Source organism: Gopherus evgoodei, chromosome 1 (genome assembly GCF_007399415.2).
Source record: "Gopherus evgoodei ecotype Sinaloan lineage chromosome 1, rGopEvg1_v1.p, whole genome shotgun sequence".
NCBI lineage: Eukaryota > Metazoa > Chordata > Testudines > Testudinidae > Gopherus > Gopherus evgoodei.
The window spans coordinates 157710421-157731700 of record NC_044322.1 but is presented as its reverse complement, the minus strand read 5'-3'; positions in this window follow the sequence as shown (position 1 = coordinate 157731700).

Sequence of the window (21280 nt, the reverse complement as noted above, 5' to 3'; positions counted from 1 at the left end):
CTATTTTTTTTTTCAGGTGATGTGAACTTTTAATGATGTTGAAGTGTCAAATATACCAATGATCTTGAAATGACAAAAGTTGTGATAGCCACACAATTACAATGTCCACTGCTCACTACAGCACAAGAGTTGCAGCCTGATCCAAATCCCACTGAAACCATCAATGGAAAGACTCCTATTGACTTCAGTGCCCTATGGAGCAGACCTCTAGGGACTGCATACACATTATAGACTCATAGACTCATAGGTCAGAAGGGACCAATATGATAATCTAGTCTGACCTCCTGCACAAGGCAGGCCACAGAACCCTACCCATCCACTTTTATAACAGCCCCTAACCCAGGACTGAGTTATTGAAATCCTCAAAATTGGTTTGAAGACCTCAAGCTGCAGAGAATCCACCAGCAAGCGACCCACGCCACACGCTGCAGGGGAAGGCAAAAAACCTCCAGGGCCCCTGCCAATCCGCCCTGGAGGAAAATTCCTTCCCGACCCCAAATATGGCGATCAGCTAAACCCTGAGCATGTGGGCAAGACTCACCAGCCAGCACCCAAGAAGGAATTCTCTGCAGTAACTCAGTTCCCATCCCATCCAACATCTCCCCGCAGACCATTGAGCAGACTTATCTGGTGATAATCCAAAATCAGTTCCCCAAATTAAACTATCCTATCATAACATCCCCTCCATATACTTATCAAGCTTAGTCTTAAAGCCAGAGAAGTCTTTTGCCCCCACTACTTCCCTCGGAAGGCTGTTCCAGAACTTCACTCCCCTAATGGTTAGAAACTTTCGTCTAATTTCAAGTCTAAACTTCCTAATATCCAGTTTGTACCCATTCGTCCTCGTGCCTACATTAGCACTAAACTTAAATAATTCCTCTCCCTCCCTAACAATCAAAGAGACTACAGTGCACACTTGTAGCCAGTCCAATTAAAGATTACTAGGCTTGTGTCTACTCTCAGCAGAGAAGCAGAACAGAAGAGTGCTCCAGGTCTGTTCTCAAACTGAACCATGGGCAAGTCATTTTGTGCATTCATTTTTATTGTTCTTACTGTTAGGCCAGATTTTATGTCTGCTTCCTCTCTTACCCCACAAAGGGAAAGTATGTGCCCAAATGTTTCCTGTTTTTCATTGCCAGCTGAACTGCAGTGCTCTGGGTACAACTCATGAAGGTAGCCTGTATATTAAGAAAAATATCCCAACAGTTCCAAATAATGGAAAACTGTGACATTCAGCTTCCCTATTCCCACACACAAACACCCTAAGTGGAAACAAGATTGCCAGGTATAACTGTCCCCCTCCCCACCCCTCCCCCCAAAAAAATGTAACTGTTTTGAGAGAGAAAAGTAGTCATGAGTAGAAACCTAAAGGAATCAGAGAGAGGTGGCTTGGGATTTATCTGGACAAAAGTATTTGCTTTTACATTTTGGCCAAGAAATACCAAGTTAAAGGAAGGAGTTGAAAAGAACACCTAATATTACTGAATACTTTAGAACAGGGGTAGGCAACCTATGGTATGTGTGCCAAAGGCGACACGCAAGCTGATTTTTGGCGGCACTCACACTGCCCGGGTCGCGGCCACCGGTCTGGGGGGCTCTGCATTTTAATTTAATTTTAAATGAAGCGTCTTAAACATTTTAAAAACCTTATTTACTTTATATACAATAGTTTAGTTATATATTATAGACTTATAGAAAGAGCCCTTCTAAAAATGTTAAATGTATTATTAGCACCTGAAACCTTACATTAGAGTGAATAAATGAAGACTCGACACACCACTTCTGAAAGGTTGCCCACCCCTGCTTTAGAAGTTGGATGGAACTCCAGGAAGTGTTCTTCTTTCTCTCCTTTCCCACAGCCTCAGTGATAAGGCAGCATTATCCAATTTTTTAAAAGTTTTCTTTTACTGATCAGTTGTGCAGCATCCATATAACCACATTGTCCAGTTAATTAACGTTCAAAGAAGGTAGTCTTTTCCCTTGGTCAAGAACTGAATTCTGTCTGTGACTTCACTTCAACTTTTATGCATTATATATTCAAGTTCATTCTTTCTAATCTCTGCCTCTTTTTTCAATCTAAATCATTTAAATCATTGCTGGTCATTTTCTCCTATAAATATATTATCTTTTTTACCCTACAACAAGGTAGAGGACTGCATATCTAGCTCCACAATTCTCACATGTGCAATACATCCCTCCCCCAAAACGCCCAACATTTCAACCACCCCTCCTTCTTGGGGGTTAAAACAAAGTCTTGTAGCAATGGTTATGTTTAGAGTTTCCACAGTAATATGTAGATTTGTATCACTGTGAACACAATGGATTTAAAGAGCAGTTGATAGATAGCTGGATAGCTCAGGAATTCAAAACCTTTCACTGGTTGATCATCAGTTTAAAGTCAGCTCAATATGACAGGATCAATGATAGCAACTGCTACCATTGATAGGGATAGACTGATAAGTAGAGCTGGTCAATCCTCTGAATTTCAGTTCCATGGGAAATTCCAAAGTTTTGAATTTTTTCCCCCATTCTGAATTGTAATTAAAAGGAAAATATTTCTATGAAATTAAATTCATTTTGGATCAGTTGGAACATTTCATACTGATTTTACTTTTTTTATTTTAAAGTAATAAATATAATATAAAATAAATTTAAATTTAAAAACAAAAAGTTGTTTCAAAATGAAAAAATAATAAGTCTCATTCCAATAAGGTTGAAATGGAATATTTTGGGGATGGGGGGATTCTAAACAAAATTATATTGTAGTTGACAATTGAAAATTTTCCATCAGAAAACTTTAGACCAGCTCTATGGCTAGGGATCATTATAATTTGAGAGCTGGACAGTGTGAAATGAGTTGGAAGTACCTGTTAGCGGGGCCTCTGTATCAAAAACTATCTCTACAACCTGTTCTGGTGAGCAATCGCAAAAGAGCGGACAGGGACTGACTGGGCACAGAGACGGAATCACCTACTTTCCACTAAAATGGCTTCTCCATGTCAGGACTGCATGCTGGTGGGAGAGCTTGTGTTGTTGCTGCCTTTGCTCAGTCTATTCTTTAGATGAACATAGGCCTTCAATCTTGAGGGGCTATTAATAGATCCCCTTTTATGAGCATTAAATATACTTAAAAGTCAAGATCTAAAAACAGCTGTCGATGGGAAACTTTGAAAAATATTGAATTTAGAGAGGATTCTGTTGGTGAGTGTCTGTGTTCACCTGGGAGCAATTGTGCCTAGAATAGGTGAAACAAGGGCTCCAGTCCTATGTGCCAGACAGCACGACAGGCGTAACACACTGTGGGGAATATGTTTCACCCTGAAAACAGGAGTCACAAATCACTACCCCCTGGCACAACCAAGCAGTGCATGGAGGCATTGTGCAGTGCTTCTTACTTCAGACTATACCTGAAGGCACAAGATAGCCCTCAGAGATGGAATGTTGGCCAAAACACTGGAGTTAGACTTCCCAACTGGCTAAGGAACCATTGTGGGACACACAAAGTGGAATAATGAGTGTAAATTGATGCCAGAAGAAAATATTAGGGCAAAACATTTAATAATTCAGGATTTATCCATTTAGTATTAATTAAAAATTTTCTACAACAGTTGATATTTAGGGTTTAGAAGTCACAACTATGTCACTTACATACAATAAGACAACACCTGGTTTGTGTGTGGGAGGGTCAATGCAAGTCTTGAGGGCGTGGTCCTGCTTCCACAGAAGTCCAGATGTGACCTTCAAATATGGGACAAGTGAGATCTATGAGGTAATCCCTTACTCTTTTCAGAAGGTGTCATTGGATCTTTAACTTCTATTAGACATGGTCTAAAAGAGCCATCCTTTCCAAAACCAAAGGACACATCAGCTTCAGTAGTGCAGAACACTCCTTCCTCCGCACCAGCTTAGTATTACCTTGCAGTGATAGCACTGGCATGGTGTCCTGATTCTAACTTAAATACTTTGGCCATGATTTTGAAATTCCTACGTAGGCACCTAAGTGGCCCGATTTTCAGAGGTGCTATGCCAATGAAAAATTGAAGTCAATGGGAGTGGTGAGTGTTGATCATCTTTTGAAAATTGGATCACTTAGGCCCCAATCCTGCACATGCATAAACTTAGGCAAATGAGCATTCCTCTTGGTTTCAATGGAATTACTCTCTTGCCTACTTTTAAGCAATGATGAAGTCTTAACAGAATTGGGGAATTGTTTTGGTGCTTAAATATAGACTTAAAAGATTAAATTCTCTGAAGAAATAAGTCTAGAAAAGAAATCTTACTGAAAATATTGACTAGATTGCAGAAAAATCTGGGTAATCTCAGCAGGAAACCAATGAATCAGCTAAAGCACTCTTAAGGAGCAACTGAATATTATAGTTAAACTATGAATCATAATAGCCAGGTTCAGCTTCTTAGGTTCCTACACAGATTTGCTTAGATTTCATCAGGTTATCTGCTGAACTTTTAGAAGTGGGCACCCTAATTTAACAGTTAGTTGAAATGTTTCTTACTGTGCACTCCCTTTGTACATATGCTGTGTGTGGGCACAGGTAGTTGCAGACACAGCTTTGGTCATGTAGACATTTAAGTACCAAGAGTGATCAGGTATTTACACGTCCAAATGATCTCAGCTGTGATCACAAATAACAGAGGTTGCAAAAGTACATCTGTTGTTATTTGTGCTCACAATTTAATGAGTGGAAAAGGAGAGGCTGTGTAAAAGAAGAACTGGAAACCAAGCCATTAATATACTACTTGTCACACATATTTGTAGGAAATGATTCTGAAACATAGTGTGACAAAGTTCCTCCTCTACCTTGGTGGGTCCTGCACTTATTGGCGGATTTGCTCACCTCAGAGATTCACCATGTGGGTCAGGAAATGGCCCAGAGACCTTCACCTCTGGTAGAAGCCACAGTCCAGGTCAATTCCTCCTTTGTCTGATCAGGAGTTGGGAGGTTTGGGGGAAACCCCAGGCCCACCCTCTACTCTGGGTTCCAGCCCAGGGCTGGACTGTAGCTGTCTAGAGTGCCTCCTGGTACAGCTGCACAACAGCTACAACTCCCTGGGCTACTTCCCCATGGCCTCCTCCCAACACTTTCTTTATCCTCACCACAGGACCTTTCTCCTGGTGTCTGATAATGCTTGTGCACCTCAGTCCTCCAGCAATATGTCATCTCACTCTCAGTGCCTAGTGTCTCTTGCTCCCAGCTCCTCGCATGCACTCTACAAACTGAAGTGAGGTCCTTTTTAACCCAGGTGCCCTGATTAGCCAGCCTGTCCTAATTGATTCTAGCAGTTTCTTCTTAATTGGCTCCAGGTGTCCTAATTAGCCTGCCTGCCTTAGTTGGTTCCAGCAAGTTTCTGCTTGTTCTGGAACTGCCCCTGTTACCTCACCCAGGGAAAAGGGATCTATTTCAGCTGGGACTAATATATCTGCCTTCAAACACTCTCCTGTAGCCATCTGGCCTGACCTTGTCACAATAGATATAGAGGGCATCTACATTCTTGAATAGCAGGCCTGGTGCTTCAGTTAGTATAGCAAAGAGTGCTTATGCAAGAGACACAAATTCTAGTAATAAGTGTCATCAGTTTTCTTGACTTCAATTTGAATTGGGCTTGTAGGGTGAGATTTTCAAAAGCACTCATTGTTGGTCTAACGGTTCTACAAATCCCACCCCTTAAGACTGAGGGCGTCATGGGAGTTCTGCTAAACACACACACTGCTCTAACATCATCTCTTCCCAGCTAGAAGGAGCTCGACTACAATTAAAGGACATATGGGGATTGGGATTATTATTATTTAATTTATTAATAAGCAGTCCAGGAAAAAGTCTGCATGAAATTCTGAGGATCTTTACCTCTGGGAACCTTTGGCATATGGCTCCTGCTGAGGTTGGGTGGACAGCAGGTAGCTCACAGTGGTTGCCTGAAGCCTCTACAGTATAAAGACAGTCAAAACAAACTTTCTGAAATAATTTACAGGAATTATTTAGGAATTAATGTTGCAATATGAAGGGAGGGATTCCCCCACCTTTGGAATGTTTTGAGAGAAAATAGATTTCCTGCTGACATTTTCCAAGCCAAATTAAAACAATGTCATACTTTTGTTTGTTTATATAATTTATAGAGGGATGATGAGCCTGTCTGAGCTTGAAGATCAAGGCAGCATTGTTTTGCCCTAGAGTACTTTTCTTGGCATTTCTGAGAATTGATAAACACAACTCAAAACCTTTTAAATTCCAAACTACGTTTTGAATGAGAGTCAAAAGATTACTTCATATGAGTTATTATTTCATATGAATTATCAGTGCTTCATCCTGCAGGTGTGTGGATGAGAGTTGCAAAGTGCAGGGCTAAGCCACTGATAGGGATGCTGAGCATGTTGTGTAGTTATTAGTCCAAGCTGAAATAAACTTTGGGGAGCTAGTGCAGTCAGCTGATGGATTGGCAAGGACATTGTGCCCAGCACACATCAGCAGTTTGTTGAGAGAGTTTTTCACTAGAAGTCTGCTTCTGTGTCTGGCCTTCTGCTTTCATTAGCACTTCAGCTCCTCCCCACAGCCAGCTAAAGCAGCCTTTGGTGTGCCAGGAAGAGTGTCTTAAAATAGTGAAAATGGCCATTGGGCACATCATTGTCATGTACAGGGTTGTACTTCAAATTACAGTGCTCTGATCACACCATCTGGCTTCCTCTGCAGTGTGTGGCAGGCAATTCAGTGCATATTTCAGGTTCATTAGCCCTACTCTTTCCTGAATCAATGCTGTCTGATGAGTTACTGCTATTTCTATTGAGTGGACAGTGTCAATTCCAGGTAGAAATCACAATTTAAAATGAGTGGTGACATAAGGATGGATGATATTAAAGACTGGGAGAGTGTCAGAGGAAGACATATTTTGTGTTATATGCTTCACTTTCCATGGTTGCCAGCTCACAATGTTCATATCACCAGTTCTCTTAGTGGTGCTATGCAGCGCCAGCTCTAGCCATTTCACCGCCCCAAGCAAGGCGGCACTCCGCTGGGGGTTCTCTGCTGCTCACCAGTCCTGCAGCTCCGGTGGACCTCCCGCAGGCATCCGTGTGGAGGGTCTGCTGGTCCCACGGCTCTGGTGGACCTCCTGCAGGTGTGCCTGTGGATGCTCCGCCGGAGCCCCGGGACTAGCGGACCCTCCGCAGGCACGCCTGCAGGAGGTCCACCGGAGCCGCCTACTGCCCTCCCAGCAAGCGGCAGAGCGCCCCCTGCGGCATGCCGCCCCAAGCACGCACTTGGCGCGCTGGGGCCTGGAGCCAGCCCTTGTGCTATGGTATCAGCTTGGCCAACAAAAACAGTGGTAACAGCCGTTTTCTTGTGCAGTCATAGAAATCTGACCCTGCAGCTGTCATTCTGGGGTAGTCAGCATAGATACCTTATGGCCTGGCTGATTCTAGTGCATACCATTTAGCCCAGACCCCTTTTGATTGGACTTTCCCACATCAGAGCAGAAGATGGGACACTTTTCCAGCAGTCATCCATCTCCTTAGTATCTACCTGATGTTGGATTCTGTACAGCAGACACATGGGGTTTTCTGTTGGAAACATTGATGTTGGAGATCATGACAGCACTGAGAAACTGAAGGCCTCTTCTGTCTTGTATCACTGACATTCAGAAATTTTGTGCCATTTTTACTGTATGCTGTAGATGTCATTTTGACTTGGGGAGTTTTCAATAGGAAAAGAGCTTGAAATACTCCATGGTTTTCATTTCCAAAAGGATTATATATATCATTTATAGTGATATGGGGCTCACATTGGAGGCCTTCACAAATGACCTCAAAAGTTAAATTTCCTTATTGCGGGGGAGGGACAGATAAGACAAATACTTCACAACTACTGAGTATGGTGCTGTTACCCAACACCAGATTTTTTCCACTGCTATTTTCAGTGGAGCCAGTCATCATTTATGTGATTAATCCTTTTGATTTTTCCCCACCTTACATGTTGTGGTAAAGCTCTGGGGCTTTCTCTTCTCCTAGCAGGAACCGTCATTTTGGGGAAGGGAGGAAGAATTTTGGCCATGGCTCACTACCATCACTTAACTGACAAATGTTTAATAATGAATGTTACTGTGGGAAGTTTAGGCATTTGTATCTAATGGACACAAGATTTTGTATTATTATTTACCTGTAGCACTTTGTGGCTCCAACCAAGATCAGGACTCCATTTTGCTCGTTGCTCTACATACGCACAGTGAGAGACACTCCCTGCCCTGAAGAGGTGCAAAAGAAATACCTCTCCTTTTTTGCCTTTTGGAACATAATGGTAAAATAGGATATAGGCAACATAGATTTTTAAAGCCAGAAAAGACTGCTATGATCCTCCAGTCTGATCAAAGGCATAGAATTTCACCAAGTGATTTCTGTTTGAATTTGAGCATATCGTTTGGAAAGGTATTCAATCTCAGTTTAAAGACAACCACATCTCTAATACTGTTGTTTGGTTCATTATCCTCATGGCTGAATTTGTCTAGCTTCAGCTTCCAACCACTGGATATTGTTATTACGCCTTTGATAGGTTAAAGAGCCCTGTAGCAGAAGTCTTTTCCCGATATAAGTACTTATAGACTATGAACAAGTAATCTCTTCACCTTTCATGTATAAACTAAATAGATTGGGCCCTAGCAGTAAGAAAATGGCCACTTACTCAACGTGTTAACTTTACAGCACAGGTCACTCTGAAAGGTGACTGTAAAGATGGCACAGTGGAGTTCTATATTTATTGCGTCTTAATGATTTCTGTAGTAAAAGTACTCACTTTGCAAGTAAAAAGCTATGACTAGCTGCCAGATGTAGAAATTCAAGCTGAGTTCTTTCTATCTTGAGTGTCATCATCAGTGCTAAATGATTTGTAGGTCAAACTATGAGATATATCTATGCGTTCCCAAAGCCTTCAATGGGCCTGCACAAATGTAACTGATTAAATTTTAGTAAACAGTTCTGCTTATGGTGCACAAGTCAGAGCAGAATCCATAGCTCCCTCTTTAGCTGTGTGAATTCTACATTTGTAAATAGGAATAACAGATGTAAAACTTATCATTGTCACTAAAATTGGCAGACGATTCTAAATGCAAAAAGGGACAACTTTGTTGCATAAAAGAAGACACTATTTTTACATAATCAGTTTTCAGCATACAACCCTGTTTTAAGCAAATGTGTAATTTTCTTCTCCTGTTGTTCTTCATAGATAGAAAGAAAAAGTCTACATCTTAAGGATGTGAACTAGTAAAATTAAAATATAGAATGAATCCATTTATAAAGAGAACTAAAAATATAAATAGTAAAAGAGAAACAAGAAAAAGAAACAGAGGGGGGAAAAGTTATGATTGAGGAGAGCCATGGTGTTTCATTACTTTCTTTATTGTCTCTTTTTCCCACCCGCTATCCATCCCCAAATTTAACATTTGTTTTACAGATAGACCATAATCCAGCAAATGATTTCAACAGGTACTTAATTTTAAGCATATAAGCATATTGACTTCAATGACCACAGTCAGGATCACAATCTTTATTTCTATACAGTAAATGTATAAATAGATATGTATCTTATTGTTCCTCATTATAGAATATTTCCTTTACAATTCACTAATTGCATTTATTTATCTATTTAGAGAGTTTATACCTGGAGAGTTTATTGAGAAAGTTCATACAAAGGGACCAACAGTAGCTCACTATGTGCTAGGAAAATTTAAAAACATACTCAAATATACAACAAGTGAGAAGGCATTAAAAAACTGTCCAAAAAAGAAGTGGCCAATTCTGCATACAAGTTATTAATTTGTCCTCTGCTGAATCAACTAATCCCTAAACACATGCAGATTTGCAAGAAAAGTCAGAGAAAACAGGTGAAACTTGCAGTGTGCCCTGAAGGTTACCATACCACATTTTCTTCTATCAAGTGGAGGATGCAGCTTCCAGAGTTAAGGACCAGCAATGAGAATGGCCTTCTGTCATGGTCTGCAATGGCACTGGACTAAGACTCAGGAGACCAGCATTCAATTCCTGGCTCTGCCGTTGGTTTGCCGGTGGTCTTGAGCAAGTGACCTTCTCACTATATGCCCCATTTCCCCCATCTGTAAAATGGGGAGAAAGTTATGAAGTGCTTTAAGATCTATGGATGAAAAGAACTATACGAGAGCTAGGTATAATTATTATTTTCTTATTATTATTTGGTATTTTTTAGTGTTTAAAAAAGTTTCCCACCTAACTCTCATAAACCCTGTCACCATCACTAGCATTAATTACTTTTAACTTCTGAAGAAGTATTTAATATGTCTTTTAAAAATTTTATTCTAAATATGTCTATATTATAGAGAGATAGTCACCTTTGGCAGTGAATAAATGCAAATCATACTAGAAGAGAGATTTAATATGGCTCTTATTCAATATTTATTATTTTAAAAAACTTTGTTTTTTAGATTTATAGGCACATGATTTATAAATAAAAAATAATTCTGGAGGGTGTATTTAATTTAAATTATTTTATTTTTTATTTTTATAAATCAACTGTACACAATACTTTATAGTTGCATAAACATCTTTCTATATAATTTACACCCGAGGACATATTTAAAGTCTCTAGAATAAAGAATGTATATACTGCAGGTATATACTGCAAGTGTGTTGGTACATAGAATTTTGTGGAATTTATTATAATTGGAGTTCAGCTAACATGGTATAAGAAATGCAGGTAGGGTGTTAATTCACAGCTATTCACACTGGGTGAAATTCATCCCTTAATGGAGGGGTTACAAAGACTCTTGTCTTAAGTGGCACTTAGGCAGTGCATAGACAGGCTCTATACACTAGGGTAAATTTTACCCAAGGTAAGGAGAGGGTACTCAGACGTACAATTCTGGTATCAAATTGTGCCCATGGTTTTAGGTTTACTATTTTACTGTTCAGTTGTACATTGTATTTTGCATTTTATATAGTTCCTTCCTCTCAAAATTCCTTAATATTTTATGGATTTAAACTGCTATTTGGATTATGCAAAGAGATCACATCATGCATCACTGATATGCAGCCACCTCTGAGGTGGAATGGGACAGCTGTTTAACAACAGAGGGAAACTGCACATTTTTTGGAAAATAGTACATCTAATTAAAGCTGAAGGGGAAATGGAGATACTTTATTCACAATGTTAATCACTCCACTTGGAAATGGGCTAGGAAATTGGGATTTTAGCACTCTCTTCTGAAGAGTGCCATGCATCTTTTAATGAGTACAAATTGTCAAGACTTAAGTATTATATCTCATAGGACCTCATGCAGGCTAGGCACCTAAATACCATGTTGGGAAGGCCTGATACTGACTAGTGTCACCTACTGTTTCAGCTGAATACTAGCAGTACTGTTCGCTTTACTGATGACTGAAGTGTTTGGGGAGCTGATATGGCCAGTCTAAACAGAACAAACCTGTGTGTGTGTTAGCTGCTATACATGTTGCTTGGAGTATTATGTGTACTCATATCATCCCTTGTTGTATTTATAGAGAGCAAGCACTTCTCCCCTCTGTGATGCTGGCAGACCATTTCCAGTTTATGCCATGGTCCCTAGGCCTCACTGATCTGTTACAAGTGGATACATGAAAACCAGTTTAACTCAGTGGTTCTCAGCCTTTTTTCATTGGTAGACCCCTAATAAATTTTGAATGGAGGTGCAGACCCCTCTGTAAATTTTGAATGGAGGCGCCTTTGGAAGTGTATTGTCTGTATATATAGTTGAATTCTGTTCAGTCAGTTTTCACTCTAAGGTTTTCGCAGACCCCTTAGACATTGTCCATGGACCTCCAGGGGTCCATGGACCACAGGTTGAAAATCACTGGTTTAACTCACCTCTATGTTAGTATTGTTAAACTAGATATTAGAGTTTAGACTTCACGAAATGCTTATAGGATGCTGCATGTATGAATCTTACTTATAATATCTTCATCCCATGGTATAAGGTAATATTTAAGTGTTTGCTCTGTAACTATAAAAATGTTTGCTGAGCCTATAACCCTCACAGTCAAGGGAGTAGTATTACCAAGTGTGATATACTAGTTTACCACAAGAGGTTTCATCTCCTCCCCAACAAAAGAAGGCCTATAGATACCAGATATGCCATTGCGGAGCATCCATGGACAAAAGACTTTGTTGATTGCTCCCCTCACACCCACAAAGAGGGTACGTGCACAAATCCTCATCCCATCACAGTTTGAATGCTGGGGGAAGGGAATAAAAAACCCCTCTTAAGGAGAAATTATCATCAGTGTGCTGCTTAGAATTCAGAGAGGGCAATATTTCTAAGCATAAGCCAGGGATCTCCAAACTACTTAGCTTGGTTTAGCCCTTGCATATTATAGCAGCTACTATCACCTTTTGGAACCTAAGACGGTCTCATTTGTGTGTATATGTTTATCTACTTTAACCTTGTGTATAACTCTCATTACTTTTTTTTAGTTAATAATTTTTAATTATTATTATAGGGCCTACTGTCCGGCCACTCCCTTCAGTGGCAAATGGCAGTCCACTGTCTAGCCACTTCTTTCAGTGGCTCCAGCATCCTCTTTACCCTTGCATCAGGGCCTCTGTCTGCAGAGAATGAAATGAACAAATGAAAGAATAATTTGTGAAGGTCAAATAAAATGTTTAATTCAATGTGATTTTTTTTTTTCATTTTGATGAGAAAAAAAATCCATTTTGGTTTGACCTGAAACAATATATATATATTTTTTGGTTTTGTAGCAAAAAAACCCTAGTTTATAGACAGATGGAGACAAATTTATCCCTCACTTACATCTTTGCACTCCCCCTGGTGTTAATGGATTTGCAAAGATGCAAATAAGAATTTGGCCCATTATCTGAGTTTGCTTGAAAATCTTTTGATAATATCATATGTTCATTTAAAATCACACACACATACAAGGAACCCCTCAGAGCTGTCTATGTGTAGAATAGCTAATATAGCAAAACTAAGCAGGGTCTTTCACAAGTTGTGCAGTGGATGGATCTCTTCAAGCTTGATGGCAGCAAAAGTAAAATCCTATCAAGGCAGTAAAAGGCAATATATGAGGCATCTAGAAGAGAGTGGAATACAGCCCTAATGATGATTCCTTCCTATTAAAAATAACACATGGGATGTGTGATAACACTTTTTCACCTCTAATTTTACTGCCAAACAACTCAAAGCTAAGTGTAACTATTCAAGTTAAAAAACTAATTTAAAAAATAACTCAAGTAAACTCAATGAATTTGCCCTGTCAAAGTACAATCTTAACAGCAATATTTGCTGGAGTATAATATCGGCTTAATGTGATGGCTCTACTTTATGGAAATTCAGCCTCAGAAAAGCCAAAATAGAAACTAATTCTAATTATTTCTTCCATAAAACTTGCACCCATACTCTCTACCAGAAATGAGCAACATGCTGTCTATGTACTTCAGATTACTAACCATTTAGACACCAATCTGCGCTTTGTCCTCATAATCAATCATTTTTATTACTACCTAAGCACAGCTATTGAATAGATCTGATGAAAGATGTGTAACACTGAAACAGTTTTGTTAAAAATCCTGCTGATGACACAGCAACATTCTCTCCTTTAGATTAGCCTTAGAAAGTTCCTTTTTAAAAGATTTGTAATAGTAAATAAAGTGGATATTTCTCTTCAAAGTCTGAAAAGTGAAATGGAACTCACACTTTTCACTTTTTTTTCCTCTGACTAAATATAAATGGCAGACCAAAAACAAAATTCTAGGTCTGAAAATCCACAGATTTTGAAGGTCTAACATCTCAGTTCAGAACTGGATCTTTTTTGAATTTTGAAACTGGCCATTATTTTCATTAAGGCTGAACCAAAACTTTAAATCCAAACACCCTGGATCTTTGGTAAATTGGACAAATTGATAAAAATGTGGTGTGAGCCTATCTTTAATCAAAGCCTATAAGAATAAGATAATGTAATCCCAAGATTAAAATACAGATGGATTAATTATTTATGGTTTAATAATCATTTCAAATGTAGCCATTGTTTTCTGCTTGTGAATTGTTTGCGAACCTGTGTATCCCAATTCACGGTGTTTGCAATTGGTCAACTATGGATTCTGTTTCCACTTTGGATGACTGATACTTTTAAAATAAGAGAATAATGAATAACACATATCTGGTCATAAATATTCTGAAGCATAATCATTCAGGCCAAAATCTGTAAAATATTGGGGATTTGTGAATATTTGCATAAATACCTGTAATTGTTCTAAATATTTGTGAATAATAATAATGTTGTCCCCATGATCAGCTCTACTCCAAGGAAAATGTTAATATTTAATATTTTAATATTTTTCAAACTAAGTATTCTATGATGGTAAATAAAACAGTTCATTAGTAATGTTTCTAACTTCTAATCGGTAAACAAACACAAAGAGGAAACTAAACACTCAGTTATTTTGCTTTATACTCAGCTTTAATACACTAAGAACAATCACAGTGAGATCAGGTGCTCATAACTAGAGCTGTGCAAAACCTAGTGGTTTGTGTGAACTTTTTGTTTGGTTTTGATCACAATGGGTTTGCACACCTGAAGTTCTGGGATCCAGACTCTTCTCTCAGTTACATGTGAATAACTGAGAGAAGAACTTGGTCCTTTGTTTGAATGAACCAAACTCCCAAAAATGAAACTCAGTTAAAATCACTGAGTTACACCTAGTTTTCTGTCAAAATCTAGAAACATTGTGAACTTTATGTTATTTCATCACAAACCCATCTCAGGTACACTTGAAAAGCAAGGAACATAACTCAAGTTTCAAGATTACACTGAAGTTCAAACCCAGGCACATTTTGTGAGGTCTCAGATTTCAGTGGGAACATTTTACACAACGCTACGCATAAAGGTAAGTGGAGTTTTTTAAATCTTGGGCCACTGACAGGAAGTACTAGTACCTAGCTAATGATCTCAGACCTTCAGAACTTAGACAAAACCGAAAATTCAGGATGGCAACCAACTGTATCTTGTTCTATGCTGGTGAAACTAAATGTATGTTGAAAGGGAAGCTGATACAAGGAATGCTGATGAAATCAATGGTATTGCAAATGGCGTTGATGTTGAGCTAGCACAGGAGAGACCCCAGTTATGTACAGCCAGCATAGGCAGCTCCCACTGCCAAACCCTCAGCCCTTCCATATAGAGCTTATTGGAGGTCAGGGGCAGGATGGGAAGGCACATGCTCTGGCTCATACTCAGCAGGCGGATAGTTGCCTGGATGGCAAAGATTAGGGCGGCTCCCATGCTGTTTGAAACTATCATGGCAGGGGCTGGCATAGAGCCAGCCAGAGAATCAGAGTGACTATGTCCCTGATGCCCCTCCTTCTCTCAATTGTCTGTAGAAATGGAGTGCAGCAGAGAATGGAGGCCTTACAATCCCATTCTAATTATAACAGACAATCTGAGACGGGTGATATTTGCATAATTCTGAGGTTATGGGCAACTGGGAACACCTATTTCCTCATGACTTACTCCTCCTGACACTGCATAGATTGGACCCTGCAAATATTCATATTTACTATTTGTCCAGAATATGGTTTCTATTTGCAGACCAAACTGCTGACTTTGGATGATATTCTTTGTTTTATTTTTTATAACATAAGTAATAAAGTTAAAACCTCACACAAATGACGAACTATGTGAACTTGACTATTAATAAAATATCAGAGGGGTAGCCGTGTTAGTCTGGATCTGTAAAAGCAGCAAAGAATCCTGGCACCTTATAGACTAACAGACGTTTGAGAGCATGAGCTTTCGTGGGTGAATACCCACTTCCTCAGTACCTTGGTATGCATGATTATCTTGTGGCACCTTATAAACTAACAGATGTATTGGAGCATGAGCTTTCATGGCTGAATACCCACTTCCTCGGATGCATGTAATGGAAATTAGTCTGGATCTGTAAAAGCAGCAAAGAGTTCTGTGGCACCTTATAGACTAACAGACATTTTGGAGCACTTCCTCGGATACATGTAGCGGAAGTTAGTCTGGATCTGTGGTGTGCACGGGATGGAAGCTGGAGGCATGAAGGTAGGCATAAACGGTTGGTAGGTTTTCGGTATAGGGTGGTGTTACTGTGACCATCACTTATTTGCACGTGGTGTCTAGGAAGTGGACCTCCCATGTAGATTGGTCCCGGCTGAGGTTGATGGTGAGGTGGAAGCTGTTGAAATTGTGGTGAAATTTCTCCAGAGTCTCCTTCCCATGGGTCCAGATGATGAAGATGTCATCAATGTAGCATAGGTAGAGAAGGGGCGTGAGTGGATGAGAGCTGAGGAAGCGTTGTTCCAGGTCAGACATAAAAATGTTGGCATATTGTGGGGCCACACGGGTGCCTATAGCGGTGCCACTGATTTGGAGGTATATATTGTCATCAAATTTGGAATAGTTGTGTGTGAGGATAAAGGCACAGAGCTCAGCAACCAGTTGTGCTGTGACATTATCAGGGATACTGTTCCTCCAGCTTCCATCACAGGCACACCACACGATCCATTGTCTACAGCCAATCACTGAGGTACAACCGCATCTGCTCCAACCCCTCAGACAGAGAGCAACACCTACAAAATCTTCATCAAGCATTCTCAAAACTACAATACCCGCACGAGGAAATAAGGAAACAGATCAACAGAGCCAAACATGTACCCAGAAGCCTCCTACTACAAGACAAACCCAAAAAAGAAACCAACAAAACTCCACTGGCCATCACATACAGTCCCCAGCTAAAACCTCTCCAACGCATCATCAGGGATCTACAACCCATCCTGGACAGTGATCTCTCACTTTCACAGGCCTTGGGTGGCAGGCCAGTCCTCACCCACAGACAACCTGCCAACCTGAAGCATATTCTTACCAGTAACTGCACCATAGTAGCTCTAAGTCAGGAACCAATCCATGCAACAAACCTCGATGCCAACTCTGCCCACATATCTACACCAGTGATACCATTACAGGATCTAACCAGATCAGCCACACCATCACCTGTTCATTCACCTGCACGTCCACCAGTGTAATATACGCCATCATATGCCAGTGATGCCCCTCTGCTATGTATATTGGCCAAACCGGACAGTCCCTAAGGAAAAGGATAAATGGACACAAATCAGATATTAGGAATGGCAATATACAAAAACCTGTAGGACAACACTTCAACCTCCCTGGACAAACAATAGCAGATTTCAAGGTAGCCGTCCTGCAGCAAAAAGAACTTCAGAACCAGACTTCAAAGAGAAACTGCTGAGCTCCAGTTCATCTGCAAATTTGTTGCCATCAGTTCAGGATTAAACAAAGACTGTGAATGCCTTGCTAACTACAAAAGCAGTTTCTCCTCCCTTGGTTTTCACACCTCAACAGCTAGAAGAGGGCCTCATCCACCCTGATTGAACTAACCTCCTTATCTCTAGCCTGCTTCTTGCTTGCATATATATACCTGCTCCTGGAAATTTCCACTACATGCATCCGAGGAAGTGGGTATTCACCCATGAAAGCTCATGCTCCAATACATCTGTTAGTTTATAAGGTGCCACAAGATAATCATGCATACCAAGGTACTTATACAGTATCTAGTATGCAGAGAAAAAAATTCAACTCAAGGTTTACCAAAAATCTCCCACTCAAGTCCCTCAATAGTGGCCAATGAAGGTTCAAAAGCTTCCAGTTTCTACATACAAGGAGCAATATCTCCACTGGAATGTTATCCCTTAGGGGGCAACATCAGGGGAAAAATAGGAAACTGATATGCAAGACCATTGGTATGTCTTTGATTCACTGAATGGTAAGTGCTGATTCCTACAGTAGAATGTATTGAGTTAGAATGTGATTCCCATATAAATTGTTTGTTGGTACCATAATCACAAAAAGGCAAAGGAAGGGAATTTTATAATTTGGGGAGGGAAATTCAAGACATTTTTTCCTCCATTTTTCTTACTTTCTGGCACTGGAAGCTCTGGTTTTAATGTTTTGCGTTTAAACAGGAAGAACAAGAGAGTGGCCTTCAAACATGTGTATTGGTGGTACTGCATGTGTCCACCACATTCTTGTAAACACTAAATAAGGAAATAAAGTTCATAATAAAGCATATAGTGAATTTGTAGGTCTTGATTCTGCAAGTGGACCACGTGTGAACGTAACCCTACTCCTGCACTGAGCCATGTTGAAGTCAATGAAGTTGTATGTTCAAATCAAGCTGTGGAAACTTAGCCAAACTGCCTATGTTTTATTTCAGTTCATTCCAAAAGCTACGGTCTACTCTAAGGCTTCCAAATACTGGCAATAAAGCACTTGTTAACATCTGACAATGTCAAAAGTATCTGAAGGAATTTTTCCCTTGGGGAAGCATCTGTTTTCCTGTTTGGCCAAAAAACACAGCACTATATTCTAACTGTAGGTATGATAATAAACAGAAGCACTAAAGGATTGTCGCAACAAGTTTGGATTGAGCTCCATGTCCCACTTATGCAGTTGGAAAGCCCCAGGGAGGTAATCTAGGAGACAGAAAGGAAACTGAGGGGTCTTCCACATAATATCTTTTGAGATTTTTCATACAGAGGAACTCAATAGAGATAAAAGAACCTTCTGATCATGATGGACACTGTTGGCAGAAGCAGCATGCTGATATTAACAAAGAGGAGCTGCATGAATGTTTGTTCTTCATTTAAATAAAGAAAAGCAGAAATAGAGTTTTTACAGAAAATTGTGTACCATTGAAAGCAGCATTTAAGCACCACCAAAAAAATATAATGATTAGCGCTGATTGAAAATTTTTGACAGAACACTTTTGCGTCAGAAAATGTAAATTTGACAAAATTGTAATGTTTTGTGGAAAGTATCAATTTCACTAGTTTCCACAGGAAATTCTGAAAATGTTTCATTTTGTTAAAGTGGAGACATTTTGTTTTGACTTTATTATGTTGACTTTTATGTTGTTTTAGATTATATTTTATAATATGACTAATGTAAAAGTCAACATGATAAAGTCAAAACAAAATGTCTCTACTTTAACAAAATGTTTCAATAAGGAAATATTTTCAAAATATTTCATTTCACAACAAATTCTGAGCTTTTGACTTTTTGTCCTGATTCAGGATGAAACCACATTTTGAAATTTTCAAATTTTGCATGGGACAGCAATTCTGAATTTCAACCAGCTCTGATAATGATAATTATTAGTGAATCACAGGGAATTTCTATCAAAAATAAAAGCAGCTGATATTTGAAGTCAGCTTTGATTGGGAGGGGGATAGCTCAGTGGCTTGTGCATTGATCTACTAAACCCAGGCTTGTGAGTTCAGTCTCTGAGGGGACCACTTAGGGAGCTGGGGCAAAAAAATGAGTACTTGGTCCTGCTAGTGAAGGCAGGGGGCTGGACTCAATGACCTTTCAAGGTCCTTTCCAGTTCTAGGAGATAGGTATATCTCCAATAAATTTTTTTTTTTGGTTATAATACTGAACCTGTCTGGACTCAATTCATTCCTGATACAACTCAGTGGAGATAGACCAGGGCTGAATTTGGCCCATTTAATTTAAGCTTCCAGAAAAAAAATCACTAGAAAGTTCTCTTACCCTGGAATGTCATGACACTCATTAAGATAACTCAAAGCATAGCTCCCAAGGATTTTGGGCCTGCATTTCTCAGGCTCTGTCACTCTTCTTCCCTTAAGGTATTCGAAATTCTCACAAAATAAGCATTTTAAACAGGATAGGTGCTGAGGAGTTGTAGGGATCTCTTGTTCCTATTTATCCTATGTCATAAACAGATAGCTAAGGGTTAATGTCTCTTTCACCTGGAAAGGAGTAACCTGAAACACCTGACCAGAGGACCAATCAGAAAACAAGACTTTTTCAAATCTGGGTGGAGGGAAGTTTTGGGTGTGAGTTCTTTGTTCTTTATCTTGTGTCTGACCCTCTCGGCTCTGAGAGTGATCTTTCTGTCTCCTGGCTTTCTAGTCTTCTGTTTCCAAGTTGTAAGTACAAGATAGTAAGACGATAAGGTTTATATTGTTTTCTTTTTGTATTTACATGTGTGTAGTTGCTGGAGTGTTTTGAATTGTATTCTTTTTGAATAAGGCTGTTTATTCATATTTCTTTTAAGCAATTGACCCTGTATTTGTCACCTTAATACAGAGAGACCATTTTTATGTATTTTTTCTTTCTTTTTATATAAAGTTTTCTTTTTAAGGCCTGTTGGAGTTTTTCTTTAGTGGGAATTCCAGGGAATTGAGTCTGCAGCTCACCAGGGAATTGGTGGGAGGAAGAAGTCAGGGGGAAAATCTCTCTGTGTTAGATTTACTAAGCCTGACTTTGCATATCCTCTGGCTGAAGGGGGAAGTACTTGTATTTGCAGGACTGGAAAATGGGAGCGTGGAGTCCCTCTGTTTAGATTCACGGAGAAGGCTCTGTGTATCTCTCCAGGAACCCAGGGAGGGAACACCTGGAGGGGGAAGGGAAATGGTTTATTCCCCTTTGTTGTGAGACTCAAGGAATTTGGATCTTGGGGTCCCCAGGGAAGGTTGTTGGGGGGACCAGAGTGCCCCAAAACACTCTAATTTTTTGGGTGGTGGCAACTTTACCAGGTCCAAGCCGGTAACTAAGCTTGGAGGTTTTCATGCTAACACCCATATTTTGGACGCTAAGGTCCAAATCTGGGAAAAATGTTATGACATCCTATTACTTGGAAATATTTGGGAAGGGATGGTTCCAGGGTTCACATTGTATATTTGGATAATATTTTACTCACATGGACAGTACAGACAGTTACATTTTCTTTTTGGATGCATCTTTTCCATTCGTTCAGTATTTTCTTCTGCGTTTTCAGATTCTTAGCTGTATGTAATCTAGCCAAAAAAGACTTTCCGTTTTTCTGGGTTTATTTGCACCTCCAGTGACAGAGATTAAGGCTTTCCCTGCTCCTAGTAGGGAGTGTTGAACCATTCAAACACAATCTTTTTTTTAAGTTCAAAGCAGTTCGATTAGCAATAAATGAATCAGTTGATTAATCTTATTGTTTATTTTTGCACAGCTCTTCACTTCCAGCTTACAGCCAGAACTCTATGTAGAATGTGGAAATGCCCCAGGAAAGGCTGTTCGTGCACTAGCTCTGGCCCACCCAAAAAAATGCAAGCAGTAGGTACCTCATGAGAGAGAGAGAGAGAGAGAGAGAGAGAGAGAGAAGGCCTTTTGGAAAGCTCTTGAGCCCAATTTTGCTGACTGGAGAGATTTTGGTTCACA